This window comes from Vulpes vulpes, chromosome 8 (assembly GCF_048418805.1).
Source record: "Vulpes vulpes isolate BD-2025 chromosome 8, VulVul3, whole genome shotgun sequence".
NCBI classification, from domain to species: Eukaryota; Metazoa; Chordata; class Mammalia; order Carnivora; family Canidae; genus Vulpes; species Vulpes vulpes.
Window position 1 is genome coordinate 17,231,845 of NC_132787.1, and position 19,913 is coordinate 17,251,757.

At 44.7% G+C, this 19,913-nt stretch overlaps 1 long non-coding RNA gene across 1 annotated transcript; it reads right to left on the bottom strand.

The window, feature by feature from the left end:
* Window positions 1-16,693: 16,693 nt before the first annotated feature.
* On the bottom strand, window positions 16,694-19,052 carry LOC140599894 (uncharacterized). Its single transcript, XR_012002912.1, has 2 exons — window positions 18,769-19,052; window positions 16,694-18,457 (listed from the first exon to the last, which is right to left on the bottom strand). It is a non-coding gene; the product is annotated as an uncharacterized lncRNA (long non-coding RNA).
* Window positions 19,053-19,913: the final 861 nt, after the last annotated feature.

The window sequence follows — 19,913 nt, forward strand, 5'->3', positions numbered from 1 at the left end:
ACTTAAATCGTTGCATTAAGTTATGGACACATGGCATTTTTTTTTTAATTTTTTTTTAATTTTTATTTATTTATGATAGTCACAGAGAGAGAGAGAGAGAGAGGCAGAGACACAGGCAGAGGGAGAAGCAGGCTCCATGCACCGGGAGCCCGACGTGGGATTCGATCCCGGATCTCCAGGATCGCGCCCTGGGCCAAAGGCAGGCGCCAAACCGCTGCGCCACCCAGGGATCCCGACACATGGCATTTTATTTTTATTTTCACACATGGCATTTTAAACATCAAATTCCTGCTGTTACAGAATTTTTTTTTTTTTTTTGGAATTTATATTCTAATGGAAGAGTTACACAATAAACATGAGAAGTAATACACATTGTAGTTAACAATAAGGTAACAAGCAAAGAAGAGATTGAAAGTGTGATTAGGGGGGATCCCTGGGTGGCGCAGCGGTTTGGCGCCTGCCTTTGGCCCAGGGCGCGATCCTGGAGACCCGGGATCGAATCCCACGTCGGGTTCCCGGTGCATGGAGCCTGCTTCTCCCTCTGCCTGTGTCTCTGCCTCTCTCTCTCTCTGTGTGTGTGACTATCATAAGTAAATAAAAAAAAATAAAATAAAATAAAAAGAAAGTGTGATTAGGGCTACCTGGAGGGGGACTGCAATTATAAGTGGGTTAGCCAGAGAAGGCCTCCTCACTGAAAATGGTTCCAGGCATTACAGAAATTGGGAAGGTGCAGGAGAAACAAGTTAGTATCAATATCAAAAGCTTACGTTTTGGGGGCACCTGGTGGCTCAGTTGATTAAGCATCCAACTACTGATAGGAGCTCACATCATGATCTCAGGTGGTGAGATCAAGCCTCGAATCAGGCCCTGGGCTTAGCGCTTAACGGAGTCTACTTCATTCCCTCACCTTGGCTCCTCCCCACCTCCCCACGTGCTGTCTCTCTCTCCTCCCTCTCTCTCATAAATAAATCTTTAAAAGATAAAAAAAAAAAAAAAAAAAAGCTTACTATTGGACCTAAGTTTAGAATACCTGTTAGATATCCCAGTAGAAAAGCTTAGTAGAAAAAAAAAAAAAAGAAAAGCTTAGTAGGCATTTGCATATGTGGATGAGGATTTGTCAGTGTCCAATCAAGAGACAGAAACCACACAGCTATTTGAAGAGAGGTGTTTTTAAAATTTTTATATTTTTATTTCTTAAAGTAAGCTCTATGCTCACTGTGGGGCTTGAACTAATGACCTTGAAATCAAGTTGCATTCTCTACCTGCTGAGCCAGCCAGGTGCCCCAAAAGGGGTGTTTTAATGTAAAAACTGGGATCCCTGGTGGCTCAGCAGTTTGGCCCCTCCCTTCGGCTCAGGGTGTGATCCTGGGGTCCTAGGATCAGTCCCACGTTGGGCTCCCTGCATGGAGCCTGCTTCTCCCTCTGCCTGTGTCTCTGCCTCTCTCTTTGTGTGTCTCTCTTGAATAAATAAAACCTTATAATAATAATAATAATAATAATAATAATAATAATAATAATAATAATGTAAAAAACTATGTATGAGAGTTCTCCCCAGAAACAGAACCAAGAGATCGTGTGTGTATGTAGAGACTTTAAGGAATTGGCTCATGCAATTGTAGAGACTCGGTAAATCCAAACTCTGCAGGGTAGGCTGGCAGGTCGGGCATTCAGAGAAGACTTGCAGTTCAAGTCCAAAGGCAGTCCTCTAGCAGAATTCTTTCTTGCTCAGAGGTCAGTGTTCTGTTAGGCCCTCAAATGATTTGTTCAGGCCCCCCCAAGCTATGGAAGGGTAATCTGCTTTATTTGAAGGCCGCCAATGTAAATATTAATTTCACCAAAAAAAAATTTTTTTTTCATAGAAACATTCAGAATAATATTTGTTTTTTAATATTTTATTTATTTATTTGCAAGAGAGCGAGCATGAATAGCAGGAGGGGCAGAGGCAGAGGGAGAAGCAGACTCCCCACTGGGCAGGGAGCCCAAAGCGGGACACAATCCTAGGTCCCTGGGATCATGACCCAAGCTGAAGACAGATGCTTAACCAACTGAGCCACGTAGCCATCCCCAGAATGATTTTGATTAAATATCTGACCACCATGGTCCAGCCAAATGGATACATAACTTTTAACCATCACAAACTATAACAAGAAATAATAATGATTTGCTACCAAGCAATAAAAAACTCAAGAATACAAGAATTAAAAAAAACAAAAAACACAAGAATAGTATCTATATGAGTAGCTACTAACCCTAGGCCTGAGGCCAACCCAAACCTAAAATGCCCCCTTTCCCTCAGGCTGAGGGCCAGATTTTGTTAGGCCAAACCATGGTCCATTAGATGTCAAAAAAGTTAACTGAAATGCTGCACTAGTGGCACTTGTGAATCTGCCGTGAGGTGCCAGCAGGGTATCCGTAGGGAGGTACCATATCCCAGAACTTGCTGGGAGGCCATCCATGGAAAGGTACTGTGCCAGTAAGACTCACTGGAGAGCCACCCAAGGGAGTGCCAAACAAGGGTGGCTGCTGAGCACCACAAGGGCCAGGAGCTTCCTGCCGCAGGAGCTCGCAGGAGCTCACAGAGCGGAGCACAGCAGAAGGTGGGGGAGGGTTCCCTCTTCAGTGCCTCTCCAGTGCATTCCACTGGCAAAGGTTCACATTGGGCCATCTGGCAAAGGAGAAATGCTTAAAGAGGGCCTAGCTTCATTGTTGCAGAACAGGCAATAAAGGGTAGATTTGGAGCTGAGCTGCAGTAAACTGATAACTGCCCCAGTTCCTGATATTCAGTTACAGAAGAAACAAAGGAGGGGGGCACGAAGATGCAGAAGGAAAAGATGAGACGATTAAAGCAAATATCTCCAAACTTTATGGTGCAATGCTTTACAGACCTGTCTTCCATGTCCATTTGAACTTGGTCCAGAGCTATCTACGCAGTTTTCATAACTACCCTTTAAAATATTAACTTTCGGGGATCCCTGGGTGGCTTAGCGGTTGAGCACCTGCCTTCGGCCCAGGGTGTGATCCTGGAGACCAGCGATTGAGTCCCACATAGGGCTCCCTGCATGGAGCCTGCTTCTCCCTCTGCCTCTATCTCTGTCTCTCATGAATAAATAAATAAAATCTTTAATATATATATATATATATATATATATATATATATATATATATATATATATATATAACTTTAGGGCAGCCCGGGTGGCTCAGCGGTTTAGCACCGCCTTCAGCCCAGGGCGTGATCCTGGAGACCCGGATCGAGTCCCACGTTGGGTTCCCTACGTGGAGCCTGCTCCTCCCTCTGCCTGTCTCTGCCTCTCTCTCTCTCTCTCTCTCCCCTCCCCCTCTCATGAATAACTAAAATGTTTAAAAATAAAATATTAACTTTAATTTAAAAATATTAACTGCCGTTAAGGTAGGAGGCTTTTGCAGACTAAGAGAAAGAAGACCACATGGGTAACAATGAAGGTGATAGAAGTGTTGGGTACTGCGTATATTTTAAAACTAAAGCCAAAGATGGTTTCCTGATGGTTTAAATGTGGGAGATGAGCGAAAGAAAAGTCAGGAATGACTAAGGATCTGGCCTCAACAACTGGAAGGATGAAGCTAGAATTTCTGTTAACCGAGATGAGTTAAGGATGTGGGGAGAGGGATGCCTTGGGTGGCTCAGCGGTTGAGCATCTGCCTTTTGCTCAGGGCATGGTCCCCGGGGTCCTGGATGGAGTCCCACATTGGTCTCCCCGCAGGGAGCCTGTTTTTCCCTATGTCTCTGCCTCTCTCTGTGTCTCATGAATATATAAATAAAATCTTAAAAAAAAAAAAAAAGGATGTGGGGAGAACTGGCTTTGGAGACAGACCAGAAGTTCAAGTTTGGACATATTAAATTTCAAATATTAATTAGATATCCAAGTGGAAATGGTGAACAGGAAATTGAATGTCTAAGTCTGGATTTTGTGAGCAATTGGACTTCAGATATAAATTTGGGAGTTGCCAGCATGTATAGATGGAATCTAATGTCTTAAAATTGGATGACAATATAAAGGGACTAGGTTATTAAGTAATCTCCCAAAACATTCATCTTAATTCCATGATATGGATACGGCAAGACTTGTGTAACATTTATTAGATTTACCTCTCAATTTTTTCACCATTCTGAAAAATGCTATGATGAAAAACATCTACATAGCTCCCAATCCTTTCACTATTCTGAAAAATACAATAATGAACAAAAATCCTTGCTTTGTGAGAACTTACCATTTTTGTAGGTCAGAGGCAAATGACGACTTTACATGGTTCAACCTAGTATTTGTGATTGCTTCTTTTGGTTCTTTATCCTGATGTGTTATAATTTGATTAAAATAGACACTGTAACCTAGATGGAGCAATTAATCTCTGGTCTGCAAAGCCTAAAAATAAATCACTCTAGATAGAGCTACCATGTGGGGCCACATGTTTCCTAAACTCCAGTAAAACATAATTCTTAGGTCTATTATTTACCTACTCATAACTTGTGTTCTTAAATGACCCCAAAACTTCTCCTGGATTTTTCATTAACATCCTAATCAAAAATAGCAGAGCTTCAGAACATATGAAATAAAAACTGGTGGAATCAATGAGAAAGAGACAAAGACTCAAGTATAGTAGGAAAAGCACTCCTTTCTCAATAACTGAGTAAATAGATAAGGAAGTCAGTAGAAACATAGAGGACTTGGACAACACTGTCAACCAACTTGACCAGATTGATATTTATAGAATATTTTCACTAACAGCAGATACAAATTCTTTCCAAGTACACAAAGAATACTGACCAAGACAGACTATATTTGAGGCTATAGAATATATATCAATAAATTTAACAAGATTCAAGTTGTATAAAATATGTTCTCTGGAGACAAGGGTCAAAAAAATAAATCAAAAGTGAAAGCAAAATGAGCATCTGAAGCAGCTCTTAAAGATTAATAGCACTGAACACTTACATTAGAAAAAGATTTTGGGGGCACTGGGGTGTCTCAGTTGGTTAAGCATCCGACTCTTGATTTCAGCTCAGGTCATGATTAGAGATTCATGAGATCGAGCCCCAAGTTGGGCTCTGCACTGGGCATTGGAGCCTGCTTGGGATTTTCTCCCTCTCTGTCTGGCTCTTCCTTCTCCATTTCTCTCTCTCTCTCTCAAAAGAAAAGCTTTTCTATGTTATATATGTAACAGATGTTATTATGTTCCATGCAATATATGTTAACTAACATATGTAATTTGAAACTCTGTTTAGAAACTAAAAAAACTGGGACACCTGAGTGGCTCAGCAGTTGAACATCTGCCTTCAGCTAAAGGCATGGTCCTGGGATCCAGGATCCAGTCCCACATCAGCCTGTTAGCAAGAAGCCTGCTTCTCCCTCTGCCTGTGTCTCTGCCTCTCTCTCTCTCTCTCTCTCTCTCTCTCTGTGTGTGTGTGTGTGTGTGTCTCTCATGAATAAATAAATAAAATCTTTAAAAAAATCTTAAAAAAAAACTAAAAAACTAACAAAAAAGAAAATACTAAAGATTAGAGCAGATATCAATAAATTAGAAAACAGAAAAAGAAAAAAAGAAAATCAATGAAACCAGAAGGTAATTCTTTGAGAAATCAATAAAGTTGATAAACCTGTAGCCAGACTATTAAAGAAAAAAAAAAAGACACAAAATACCAATATCAGAAATGCTAGAATTGGCATAAATACAGATCTTACAGATATTAAAAGGATAATGCAGGAATAACATGGGCAACTTTTTGGCAATAAAGTCTCTAACTTATATGAAATGGATGAAATGGATAAGTTTCTTAAAGACATCAACTACCAAAGATCATTTAAGAAGTGATAACTGGAATCACCTATGTCTATTAAACAAATTGAATTTGTTATTCCATCTGAATTGAATAGTTAACTTTCTCACAAAGAAAATTCTAGGCCTAGATAACTTCACAGGTGAATTCTATTTAAAATTCAAGAAAAAAATAATGAAAATACTACACAAACTCTGAAGTATGTGTTAATTTGTTAAAGCTTCTATAACAAAATACCACAGACTAGGTGGCTTAAACAACAGAAATTTATTTTCTCATAATTCTGGAGGCAACAGGTCTGAGATCAAAGTGTCAACAGTGGTTTCTTCTGAGGCCTCTCTCCTTGGCTTGTAGATGGTCATCTTCTCTCTGTGTCTTTCCTCTGTGCATGCCTATGTCCTAATTTCCTCTTATTAAGATACCAGTCATATTGAATTACCACCCTAAGGACCTAAATTTTAACTTAATTACCTCTTTAAAGACCTTATATCCAAATATAGTCACATTCCTAGTTACTAGGGGTCAGGGCTTCAATATGTAAAATTTAAGAGGGCACAATTCAGCCCATAACAAGGTAATACTTCCCAACTCATTCCACAAGCCAGCATTATCCTGATACCAATTACCAAAGAAATTAAAAGAAAATAAAAATATAGACCAACAACCATCAAGAACATAGATGTAAAAATTCTAAACAAAATGTAATCAATTCAAATCTGGTGATAAAAATACGGCATGACTAATTGGGCCTTATCAGGGAAAGTAAGGCATTTAATATTCAAAAATTAAAAAACAAGCAATATAATTCACCACATTTACAGCCCAAAACATAAAAGCAAGTTTTATGCTCATCTCAGTAGATGTGAAAAATTTATTGACAAATTCTAGCATTTATTCATGATTTAGGGAAAAAATTAATTCAGCAAATTTCCTCACATCAGATATGCTATGTTCATAGGTCAGAAAATGCTAATGGGCATCTCTAAAAGACCTATAGCTAAATATTATACTTTAATGGAGAGAGGCTAAACACTTTCCCCTGAGGATAAAAAACTAGGTAAAAGTATCCAGTCTTAACACTTCTATTCAACATTGTACTAGTTTCTAACCAATGCAATAAGACAAGAAAAAGAAAAGACATCAAGGAAGGGCCTGGGTGGTTCAGTGGGTTAAGCATTTGCTTTCAGCTCAGGTCATGATCCCAGGGTCCTGGGATCAAGCCCCACATTGGGCTTCCTGCTCAGCAGAGACCCTGCTTCTCCTTTCCCTCCCTTCCACTGCCCTTCCCCCACGAGCTTGTGCTTGCTCTCTTTCTGTCAAATAAACAAAATATATTTTTAAAAATATTTTATTTATTCATGAGAGACACAGAGGGGCAGAGACATAGGCAGAGAGAGGAACATGCTCCTCACAGGGAGCCCAATGCAGGACTTGATCCCAGGACCCCAGGACCACAACCTGAGCCAAAGGCAGACACTCAACCACTGAGATACCGAGGTGCCCCAATAAATAAAATATTTAAAAAAGAAAAGTAAAGGCATTGAGATTGGAAGGGGAGAAGTAAAACTATCCGTTTACAGATGATATGATTATCCATGTAGAAAATCCTATAGAATTTACTAAAATGTTACTAAAACTAAATGAGTTCATCAAGGTTACAGGACACAATGTACAAAAATCAATTGTACTTCTGTATCCAATAGCATTACAAATCTGAAATACTTGAGAATAAGTCTGACCAAACATGTGCAAGACTTGCTCACTGAAAACTACTAAGAGAAATAAAAGAGGCCTTAAATACATGGAAAGATATGGTGTGGAGAAAAAAGAAGATATGGTATGTTCATAGGTTAGAATAGTCAATATTATGAAGAAGTCAATTCTCCCCAAATTGATCTATAGAGTCAAAGGAATCCCACCCAAAATTCTAAGTCTTTTTTTGTAGAAATTAACAAACTACTTATAAAATTTATAATGAAAATGCAAAGGACCTAAAAGAGCCTAAATTACTTTGAGAAAAAAAAGACAAATTTGAAAGACAATATAACCGATTTCAATAGTTATAATAAAACTACAGTAATTAATTCAGTGTGGGCAAAAACTGAGGTGGACAATAGATCAATTCAACAGAGCAGAAAGTCTGGTAATAGACCCACGCATACATGGTCAATTGCTTCAATGAAGTTGCAAGGGCAATTAAGCATCAAAAAGAATAGCCTTGGGCAGCCCAGGTGGCTCAGCAGTTTAGCACTGCCTTCAGCCTGGGGTGTGATCCTGGAGACCCGGGATGAGTCCCACATCAGGCTCCTTGCATGGAGCCTGCTTCTCCCTCTGCCTCTGTCTCTGCCTCTCTCTCTCTCTGTGTATGTCATGAATAAATAAATAAAATCTTAAAAAAAAAAAAGGAAAAAGAATAGACTTTTCAGTGAATGTTCATATGCAAAAGAAATGATGTTCAATCCACACCTTATACCATATACAAAAATTAACTCAAAATGCATCATAGATATATATGTAAATCCTAAAACTATAGGGACACCTGAGTGGCTCAGCGGTTGAGCATCTGCCTTTGGCTCAAGTCATGATCCTGGGGTCCTGGGATCTAGTCCTACATCAGGCTCCCTGTGGGGAGCCTGTGCTCCCTCTGCCTATGTCTCCGTCTCTCTCTCTCTGTGTCTTTCATGAATAAATAAATTAAATCTTTAAAAAAAATCCTAAAACTGTAAAACTTTAAAAGAAAATAAAGGTAAATGGCCTTAGGGAAGGCAAAGATTTCTTAGATATGACAACAAAAGATATAGTCCATAAAAGACAAAACTGATAAACTGGACTTCAGAAAAATTATGAATATATGCTCCTCTTTTTTTTTTCAAGTTTGAGATATTTATTAATCAGTGTAAAACTCTAAAATAATACATAAATATGATTTTGAGCATTTAGAGGGGAAATAGTTCTTGGCTAAGCAGAAAATTGTACAAATGACTTCTGGAAAACCTTCATCCTAAGCAGTTTTACAGTGAAACACTTCATTTAGAAGTCTGAACTCTCTTTCTTCAGTTTGCTGTAATCTATTGCATTGATCATTAGGACACACTTTATTCTGAGTTCTGGGTTACTCTCTCCATCCCAATAGATAGCTGGATTGAACAATGCCATACACAAGACATACACTGCTGCTCCAGTACCTCCAGCTCCAATAAATAAGAAAAGAGAAATCAAGCTTGAATGTTTTTGTGGTCTAACCAAGGACCTAGGGGAGCATATTTGTGGCAAAGTCCTCTGGTGCAAAAGGAAAGGAGACCTAGGCCCTAGGCCAGGCCTAGGACTAAGTAGTCTCTGCCAAAAAGCACACTCTTTGAAGGACACTATTAGGGGGCTCCTGGGTAGCTCAGCAGTTGAGCATCTGCCTTCAACTCAGGGTATGATCATGGGGTCCTGGGATCAAGTCCCTCATTGGGCTCCCCATGAGGAGCCTGCTTCTCCTTCTGCCTATGTCTCTGCCTCTCTCTCTGTGTTTCTCATGAATAAATGAATAAAATCTTTTTTAAAAAACAAACAAAAGAAAGATACTATTAGGAGAATGCAAGATAAGCCACAGACTGGAAGAAAATATTAGCAAATCATATATCTGATAAAGAACTTGTATGCAGTATATATATAAAACTCAAAAAGCAATAAGATAAACAGCCCAGGGACACCTGGGTGGCTCAGCAGTTGAGTGTCTGTCTTCGGCACAGCGTGTGATCCTGGAGTCCTGGGATTGAGTCCCGCGTCGGGCTCTCTGCATGGAGCCTGCCTCTTTCTCTGCCTCTCTTCTGTGTGTCTCTCATGAATAAATAAATAAAACTTAAAAAAAAAAAAAAAAAAGATAAACAGCCCAACAACAACAAAAAGGGGCAAATAATTTGAGTGGACGCTTTATAACAAACAAGATATATAGATATGGGGCACCTGGGTGGCTCAGTAGTTGAGCATCTGCTTTTGGCTCAGGGTGTGATCCCAGGATCAGGGGATCAAGTCCTGCATCAGGCTTCCCACAGGGAGCCTGCTTCTCCCTCTGCCTATGTCTCTGCATTTCTCTCTGTGTCTCTTATAAATAAATAAATAAAATATTTTTTTAAAAAGCACACAAAAAAATGCTTGTCATCATTAAGTTATCTCATAAATGCAAATTATAACTAAAATGAGATACTACTACACACCTCTGAGAATGGCTAAAATTGAAAGGACTGATTATAACAAATGTTGGTGAGATGGAAGTCTCATCTGCTGATGGGACTGTAAAATGGGACAACCACTTTGGAAAACAGTTTAGCAGTTTCTTAAAAAATCTGGGGCAGCCTGGGTGGCTCAGCGGTTTAGTGCTGCCCTCAGCCCAGGGTGTGATCCTAGAGACCTGGGATCGAGTCCCATGTCGGGCTCCCTGCATGGAGCCTGCTTCTCTCTCTGCCTGTGTCTCTGCCTCTCTCTCTCTCTCTGTGTGTGTCTCTCATGAATAAATAAATAAAATCTTTTTAAAAATAAAAATTAATAAAAATTAATTTAAAAAATAAAATATTTTAAAAACAAACCTAACATACACCTATTATATTACTAAGCCATTCTATTCCTAATTAGTTACCAAAGAGAAGTAAAAACATATACCTATACACATACTTGTACATGAATGTTCATCACATTTGTAATAGCCAAAAACTGGTATTAACCCAATTTGTATCAACAAATGAGTGGATAACAATTGAACAATTTGTAATATAGCCACACAATGGAATACTACCAGCAATAAAAAGGAATATACTACAGATATATGCTACTACACAGATGAATCTCAGAATAATTATTCTGAGTTTTAAAAAAGGCAAAAAATGAATACATACTACAGGATTACATTTGTATAAAATCAAACAAAAAGCAAAGAATTTGCAGTGACAGAAGACAAATGGGTTGTTGCTCGGGGACAGGGGCTGCTGAGTGGATGGGATGATAAAGAGACACAAGGAAACTTTGGGGGTGACAGATAACATTCATAATCTGGATCGTGATGATTTCACAGGTATATACATGTATCAAAACTTAACAGAAGTACGCTCTTTCAGTATGTGAAATTTGTTGAATTTCAATGATACCTCAATAAAGCTCAATAAAGGCTTTTCTAATCTAATTGAAAAGTTGAGGGATCCCTGAGTCAGTTACACGTGTGCCATCAGCTCAGGTCATGATCCTGGGGTCCGAGGATGGAGCCCCACATCTGGCTCCCTGCTCCCTGGGGAGCCTGCTTCAGCCTCTCCCTCTGCCACTCTCCTTGCTTGTGCTCTCTTTCTCTGTCAAATAAATAAATAAAATCTTAAGAGAAAAAAAGTTGAAAATACAGACATTGAAATTAAAATGGAAAAAAAGGGGGGAATCACTATAATTTGATTTACCCATCATTCCCTTCTACTTCATCCAATGGGCTTCTTAGTACATCATTTGGTTCTCCACAGCCTTCAGGCATCTTGAAGATGTTGTACACTCTATGCTAAAAGCCAGAAGCAGGTCAGGTAAATCTGGACAAACTCAACAAGTGCCCAGTGTGAAGAGACACACATGACTGCAATCACAGTTACACACTCCTTCAAAGAAGGCCAGCTGGCATTTTTTTAAATAAAGATTTTATGTGAGAGAGAGCATGGGGGGCGGGGGGAGCAGAGGAAGAGGGAGAAGGAGACTTTCTGCTGAGCAGGGAGCCCAACAGGGGGCTTGACCCCAGGACCCAGGGATCCTGACCTGAGCTGAAGGCAGACACTTAACCGAAGGACCAAGCCACCCAGGAGCCCAGGACACTGGCATTTTAGCTTTTAGGATCCCCACACAGCAAGCTGTTATGACTCTTTAAACGCCTCCCCTTAATATTCTTGCCCATTTATGTCCAACAATCCTAATGTATTTTATCATGATCCCACACCCCTCCTGAAAGACCCACCTTAGACGGGTTTTCAAAAACCTCAGTCCAAAAAAAAAAAAAAAAAAAAAGCTCAGTCAATATGCAGACTTTGCCCTCTACCCTCTGCCTTCTGATAGGTGGCTCAGGCTGTCAAGGTAAAACTCTTCCTCGCTGTGCAAGCAAATAAACGGATTGTTTTGATAATTCAGGAAGCCAGGATTCGATATTATTGATCATATTTTCTCTTCTGAATTATTTTAGTAATAATTACTAAATTACTTTGCCCATTTCTTCATTTTGAACGTATATTTTTGGTTTTGATTTGTAGTTTGAAACTTTTTTTTTTTTTTAAGATTTTATTTATCCATTCATGAGAGACATGGAGAGAGAGAGAGGCAGAGACAGGTAGAGGGAGAAGTGGGTTCCATGCAGGGAGCCCGATGTGGGACTCGATCCCGGGACTTCAGATTCACACCCTGGGCTGAAGGCAGGTGCTGAGCCACCAGGGATCCCTAGTTTGAAAACCCTTTAAAGCCAATCCTTGCACAATCTAATGTAAATATCTTCTCACTTTCCTTCTTTTTGGTGGTTGTTGCACGGAAATGTTAAGTTTTCAAATGTTTAAAGTCATTATACAACAACAAATAAAACAGCTTCTGGTGCTATATTGCCTGGGTTCAAATATCTACAACCGAGCAGCCCCAGTGGCTCAGCGGTTTAGCGCCGCCTTCAGCCCAGGGCCTGACCTGGAGACCTGGGATCGAGTCCCACATCGGGCTCCCTGCATGGAGCCTGCTTCTCCCTCTGCCTGTGTCTCTGCCTGCCCCCCTTCCCCTCTCTCTTTCTCATGAATGAATAAATAAAATCTTTAAAAAAAAAAAAAATCTACTAGCTAAGGACCTCTGTGCAACTCTCTGGGAACCCAGGTTCCCATCTGCCTCCCATAAGACCCTAAGCTCCATGAAAGGAGGCATTTTTGGCTGTTTTGTTCACTGCTGTATCCCCAGCTCTGGGGACTGTACCGGATACATAATAAATACTCAGTAAATATTTATTAAATGGATGAATCTACAAAACCAGAACAATCTTATTTACCTCATGGGATTGTTATAAGAATTCATTAAGCCTCATGAATTTTAGTCTAGAACAGTGCCTGGCACACAGTAGAGCACAGGACCGGTTACCTCTGCCCCCAACCCCCAATCCTGGGTCTCAGAGAAGTTCCACCTAAAGTCTTCCCTCCTGCCCCCCACCTCCCCTCAGTTAAGTCTTTCCCTTTCCTGCTCCCCTTCCCCTTCAGAGTGGCTCACTGGTCATGGAAGGGCATTTTTTAAGATTTTTTTTTTTAAAGATTTTATTTATTCATGAGACACAGAGAGAGAGAGAGGCAGAGACACAGGCAGAGGGAGAAGCAGGCTCCATGCAGGGAGCCTGATGTGGGACTCGATCCGGGGACTCCAGGATCACACCCCGGGCTGAAGGCAGGAGCTAAACTACTGAGCAACCCGGGGATCCCCTTTTTAAAAGATTTTATTTATTAATGAGAGACACGGAGGCAGAGGCAGAGGGAGAAGCAGGCCCCACGCAGGGAGCCGGACTGATCGGGGACCCGGGGGCCAGGCCCTGGGCCGAAGGCAGGTGCTCAGCCCCCAGGGGGCCCCTCCTGGAAGTCCTTAACCCTTAGGGCAGCTGTGAGCCCCTCTGAGATACAAAGAAAAGTCAGCAGCCCGCTCCTCGGGAGAATGCAGCTGTGCACGCGGCCTGCCCTGCGCAACGCCACGGAGCTCGCGCAGGCCGTGGAGGGCCCAGACTCCCGACTGCTCCCGAGCAGCCCCCGCTAACAGGTCACAGGAGCTTCCCAGGCAGACCTTTAGCGAAAGGGCCGGAGTCCAGACCCCGAGGCCGCCTCCGAGCTCCTCTGAGATGCAAAGGGCTCTCCTGTGGTCGGGCTGGGGCGTCCGTGTTCCTTCCCCTGCGCCCCGCAGGGCTGGGCCCTCACCGGCGGGGGCGGGGCGGGGGGCAGCGGGGGGAGGGGGGAAGGGCTCAGCTCCTCTTCTAGAATCCTTTTTTTAATAAAAGATTTTATTTATTTATTCCTGAGAGACACAGAGAAAGGCAGAGACACAGACAGGAGGGAGAAGCAGAGGGAGAAGCAGGCGCCAAGCCGGGAGCCCGACGCGGGACTCGAACCCGGGTCTGCAGGGTCACGCCCTGGGCCCAAGGCAGGCGGCCCGCCCCGTGTGCTGCGCGTGCCCGCGGGCGGTTCGGTGTCCGCGGAGGAGCAGCTCGGGGCGAGGCGGGCGGGAGCCCCGGTGGCCCGAGCTGCGGCCCCCCGACCCCCCCCCCCCAGGCCCTGCCCCGGGTGTCCTAGAACCGCCCCCCACGGACCCACACGGACCCTGGGGAGTCCGCAGCCCCCCCCCCCCCCCACCGAGGCGGGCCCAGGGCCCCGGGCGCCTGGCAGGTCGCTCGCTCCCCTTCCTTCGCGCTTCTGCCTCAAACAGCCCCCGCGGCGACGTCATTTGCCCGCAGTCGCCCACTTCCCGGAGCTGGAAGCCGAGGCGGACCTCGCGGGGGCTCTTACCGCTCCGAGGGCTGCCCGGCGCCGCGGGCCTGCTCTGGAAAAGGCCAGGAGAGGGGTGGGCCGGGCGCCCCGGAGGAGAGCTGACTGCCTGGGGGGGGGGGGGGTGCGCCGTGCACCCGGCTCCCCCCCCCCAACACGGTGCCTGCAGTTTCAAATCGCTCTCCGAGATCCTCAGTTTCCGTGGGTGCATCTTCCAGGGCTCCGGGGGCGACCCCGGTGTGCACCCCATCCCCAGCGCCCAATGCCCAGCAGGTACCCAGTAGGTCTCTGCCCCCGGCGGGGGGACTGCGCCCCTAGAGGAGCCCCCGTTCCTCGGAGGGATGCCGAGGGCGAGCCGAGCCCCACCTGGGAGGCACCTAAGTCCTGGCCAGGATGTCTCAATTAGGGCTCCGCAACCAGTATCCCCTGGGGGTAAATCCTTCACTGCATCTCCTGATTATTTCCTAAGGATATTTTCCTCGAAATGGGATTACTGGGTTGAGGGTATGCGCATAGTTAAGTCTCTTGATTCAGAGTCCCTGCAGCAGCGCCCCAATGAGTCAGCTTGCCAGAAAGCTGGCCAAACTCGGGATCATCAGGCTTCCTTTTTTTTTTTTTCTTTTGCCATCTTAATAGAGTGAAAATGATACCCCGTTTTGTTTGCATCTCTTTGCGGATTAATTAGGTGGAGATTGGACTAATTTTAAAGAAATACGCTAAGAAGCCCGGAGAAACCCTGTGTGGGAAAGGAGACCATCGACCCCAGGCACGTTGTGCCCAACAAGGTGAAAAACCAAAGGGTTGTCTGGTACTATTTGACCTGAAAATGTGAACTTTGAGCCAGGTTCCAGAGGCTTCCCCTGAGCAAGGGAGGGGGAGCTGTGACTCACGAGCTTCCCTAAGGTTGGTTGTTATTTTCATTTCCTGATGAGGAATGAATGTTATAAAACAGATGAAAAATCTGTACACTGATCTTTAAGAATGGCAAGGAAGGGGATCCCTGGGTGACTCGATGGTTTAGCGCCTGCCTTTGGCCCAGAGCATGATTCTGGAGACCGGAGATCGAGTCCCATATCGGGCTCCCTGCATGGAGCCTGCTTCTCCCTCTGCCTGTGTCTCTGCCTCCCTCTCTCTCTCTATGTCTATCACAAATAAATAAATAAATCTTAAAAAAAAAAAAAAAAAGAATGGCAAGGAAAAGTAGAAATGGGAAACCTATTTCAGCTTAATCTGGTGGGCAAGAGCTAGGGGTGAGAGGTCAAGTTGGAAGGCCCTTTGAAGGCTGTGGCTGAGGTGGGAGGTAAGTCTCTGAAAGTCCCTGGCGGCCTGGCTTGTAGGGAGTGAGCAAGAGGCCTCCCACGGCCCTGGAGACTTCCTACTGGAAAGGCTGCTGCTGTGTGTTTGTGGCACTTACAAGGCCTAGGATCCCTGGGGACCCGGAACTGGCTTTTACTGGACTTCTGAGGCTCAAACTTAAACTGCCAGGGACAAAGGAAGGGGTAAGGAAGCGGAGGCCCTGGTGCAACTCAGGCTGTGCTGGGGAAGGGGGAAGAGGGAACTGGCATTTTCAGAAGAAGAGTTGATGGTGGTTTGCAGAGCTTTGTGGGCTGTGAAACAATGGAGACTTCTTGCCGGGTCAGAGCCCGGGGCTGCCCCCCAGCCCTTCAGATATCCCCTGGGTTCTTTTGCAAACCACACCCAAGAGGATAACTGATTTACCAATGTTTACAGGCAATTTTATTTACTAATCTAGCTCTCATTTACTCTCAACTAAATTTATAGTTCTAATTACAGTCATCAGCATTTTCCTGATAATAAACATACAGGATGTGTTTTATGGTTGTTTTTTGTTTTTTTTAACTTTGTGGGGGATTTTTTTCCTGACTACTTTAAATTTCCTATGAAAGTCTTTTTTTTTTTTAAGAAGTAAGGGGGTGGACAGAGAGGAATTTTAAGCAGGCTCCACACCCGGTACAGAGCCCGATGTGGGGCTCGAACTCACGACTCTGAGATCATGACCTGGACCAAAATAAAGAGTCAGTTGCTTAACTGAGCCACGCAGGTGCCCCTCCCCCTTTATTTTCTATTAAAATGAAAGAGAGGCAGAGACACAGAGGGAGAAGCAAGCTCCTTGCAGGGAGCCTGAGGTGGGACTCGATCCTGATCCTGGAACTCCAGGATCAAGCCCTGGGTGGAAGGCAGGCGCTAAACCACTGAGCCACCCCGGGATCCCCTAAACCAGAAGTTCTTAGAGGTTTCAATGAATGATTTCCAAACCTTGTCACACTTCAAAAATCACTTGGCAGCTTTAAAAAAATGAGTTTTCACTCCCTCCCTCTTAGAGGGAGACTAAATGTGTAGGGCTGGTACATACCTGAAGCTGTTTTTTGTGGGGTTTTTTTGTTTGGTTGGTTTTTTTTATTTAAAATTGAAGAGAGAGAGGCAGAGACATAGGCAGAGGGAGATGCAGGCTCCATGTGGGGAGCCCAATGCGGAACTCAGTCCCAAAACCCTAGGACCATGACCTGAGCTGAAGGCAGAAGCTCAACCACTGAGCCACCCAGATGCCCTGAAGCTGATATTTTTGAAAAGCCTCCTCGGTGATTCTGGAGTTGCTGCTGCAAAGACTAGCTTTGGAGAACTGATGTCCAACTGCTTATCTATTTTGTTTGTCTTAATGAAATTTGGAAATGGCAGTTTTAACTTCTAAAACATTCAATAAGGCTTTGCACATCTGGAAACCGTTATTTTCACCTCCCTCTCCATCTACCCCAAAGTCCAAGGGCTTGACCTTCCTGAACTCTTCAGTCCTTCCTTACCCAACACTCTCTGCAGACACTGGAAGATGCCATTGCCGTCACCACCCTCTCTCATTTCCCAAAACTCCTGCTTTCTCCCATTGGCAGGTGTTTGGGGCTTTCTTCCTATCCTATCTTTCAAAGCCCTGATGCTGTTTAGGGCCCTGGAAACTTGAGGTCCTGGCCCCAGGGCCACTCCCACAGGTGGCATTGGGTGCTGTGATTCTCGGATCATCAATGCTCACTGTTTCTCTGGGCAATCTCCAGATGCCCACATTTCGACTGCCTACCGAGCTTTACTCTTCAGTATTTCACAAAGCACCTCAGACTCGGTATTTCTCGAACATTACATTCCTAGCAATCTTTGTTCTTTGTGGGGTTTTTTTTGTTGTTGTTGTTGTTTACTTTTAGCAACCTCTACACCCAGCATGGGGCTCAAACTCATGACCCCAAGACCAAGAGTTGCATGCTCTTCCTACTGAGCCAGCCAGGATCCCCTGTTCCTTCTGTTTTGTATATCAGAGGAAGGCTCTACTATGACAGTCTAGCCAGAAACATGGAGGTAATCCCTTTCATCCATTTAAAGCCACTGTTCTAGGCACTGGGGTTACCAGAGACTACAAAAATCCCTGCCCTCCAAAAACTTGTATTCTAGAAGAGGAAGACAGGCAGCAAACAATCAGTCCCCAAATCTAACAGACTCCAACTTCTAATATCTCTAGCATCTACTCTGTCTCTCCAGGCATCACCTTATTTCAAACCCCTGATGGCCTCCTTCATTCTCTTACTCCCTCTAGTCCATTCTCCCCATAGCAATGTAATCTTTCTAATTCTAAATTTTACAGCTCCTGGGCCCTGCTGGCCTCTCCATCACATATCTCCACCCACGTGGCCACTCTGCGCCCGGCCACACTGAATTCCAGCTGCAGGCCACCCCACCTGCCACTCCCGACTCTCTCCCTCCCCTCCTGCCTAGCTGACTCCCGTTCGCTTTGCAGATCTTGGCTCAGATACTACAACAGGCAGCCTCTAAGCTGGCCCCCACTGAACCCTGCCTCCTACCATTAATGCTCTTGGGATTTGGAAGAACAGAACGTGGCAGAAGCAGCCATGTTTTGAACTGGCCTGCGATGAGGGCCGTGTGACCAGGAACAGAGGGAGGCCTCCAGCCAGAAGCCTGTGAAGAACTGAATCCTGTCAGCAACCATGTCAGTGAGCTTGGCATCGGATCCTCCCCCAGCTGAGCCTTCAGATGAGTTGGCAGCCCCAGCAGTCAGGTCAGCGTTTCCTGCCTCCTCCTGGAAGACCTTCAGCCCTGAGGCAGCCGGTTAAGCCACGCCTGGATTCATGACCCAAAGAAACTGTGAGATAATAAATGTTTGTTGTTTTAAGCAGCTAAGGTTTTGTTAATTTGTTACACAGACCTAGATAACAAATACCACCTCTGGACCCCTGCCCCTCCTCCACCCCAAATTCAGTGCCCTTCTGAGTGGTAGAGCCCATGGTATTTTTCCACCTGTCACCCCCAGTACTTAGCCCTTAGTACTAATTAATCCAGTACTAATTAATCCAGGATGTGTCTGTATCTCTACCCCTAGGTTATGGACTCTATAAGGAAAAGGAGGAAGATAGGGAAGAAAGTCACCATTTGCCTTCTCAAGACTCTGAATACCTGCTCTGGTTTGGCCATGCCTTTGTCCAACTGCAGTGTCCACGGTGATCTCCGCGAAGTGCGGCTGCAACCCGAGGCAGAGGCTCTGGCAGCTGTCCTCACCTCCCTGACACACGCACACACACACACACACACACACACACACACACGCCGCAAAAAGAAGCATGCACACTCACACTTTGGGCGCATTGCCCTTTAGTCAGGAGGAGAGTGGGTGGAGCCACTGCCTGCTCCTTCCACCCACCCTCTGGCTACACTTTGTGGGTTTTCTGAATGAAAGGTGGGAGGGAGAGCCGCCTTCTGCCTTTGAACTGCCCGGTTCCTCCACCTTTATTTGCAGCCAACTGAACTGTTCCAGGAGGTCGTGGTTGTGACTCCCCTGCGGAGACAAAAAAAAAAAAAAAAGAAGGAGGAAAAAGTGGCCGAGTACTTCTTGCTGCTTTCATTTTCTGGTGTCTCAACCCACAGGCCACTCACTAACTATGACCTAACCCTGAGATCTGAATGAGGTGCCACCTCAGATCCCAGATCGCTTGGTGGCCCCCCACTTAGGGCTGACAGCAGCTCTGCCCTCAGACTCAGGTTCACTCTCCTGCCCTTTGGCAGACGGAGAGCAGTGCCCTTGGCCTCCTGATGGCCCTTCTGTCATCCTGCAACGGCCCCACACTACCAGGGCGGCAACTTCCCCAGTCTCCCCGCCACCCCCACCCCAACACACTTCCTACCTCCCTCCACCACCACCCCCATCGCCTCGGCCAGTCTGCCAACATGTCTATTGTGTCCAAGCAGGATGAATGAATGTTTGAGAGGCATGCCTGGCTATGAACACGCCTCTGTCTAGGTTAAAAAAAAAAAAAAAAAGCTTCTAATAACATTGCACCTATGGTGCGTGCTTCTGTCCTGTCGGCCCTCCTCCAGCACTCAGGGGCAGGCTTCCTCTTGGCCTTCCTTTTGTGATTGCTTTCAGCTCAGCTGCGCGCTGTTGCTAAGAAGGTTATGCCCGTCGGCTGTGCTCTAGACTTGTAGTCGTGTGATAACGGGACGGACGTGGGTTGGGGGGCAGCAGATCTGCCTTTCACCAGGTTGGATCCTGGTTGTGTTACCTGGCCATCCTAGGCCTCGTCCTCTGGTCGGGTCTGCTCATA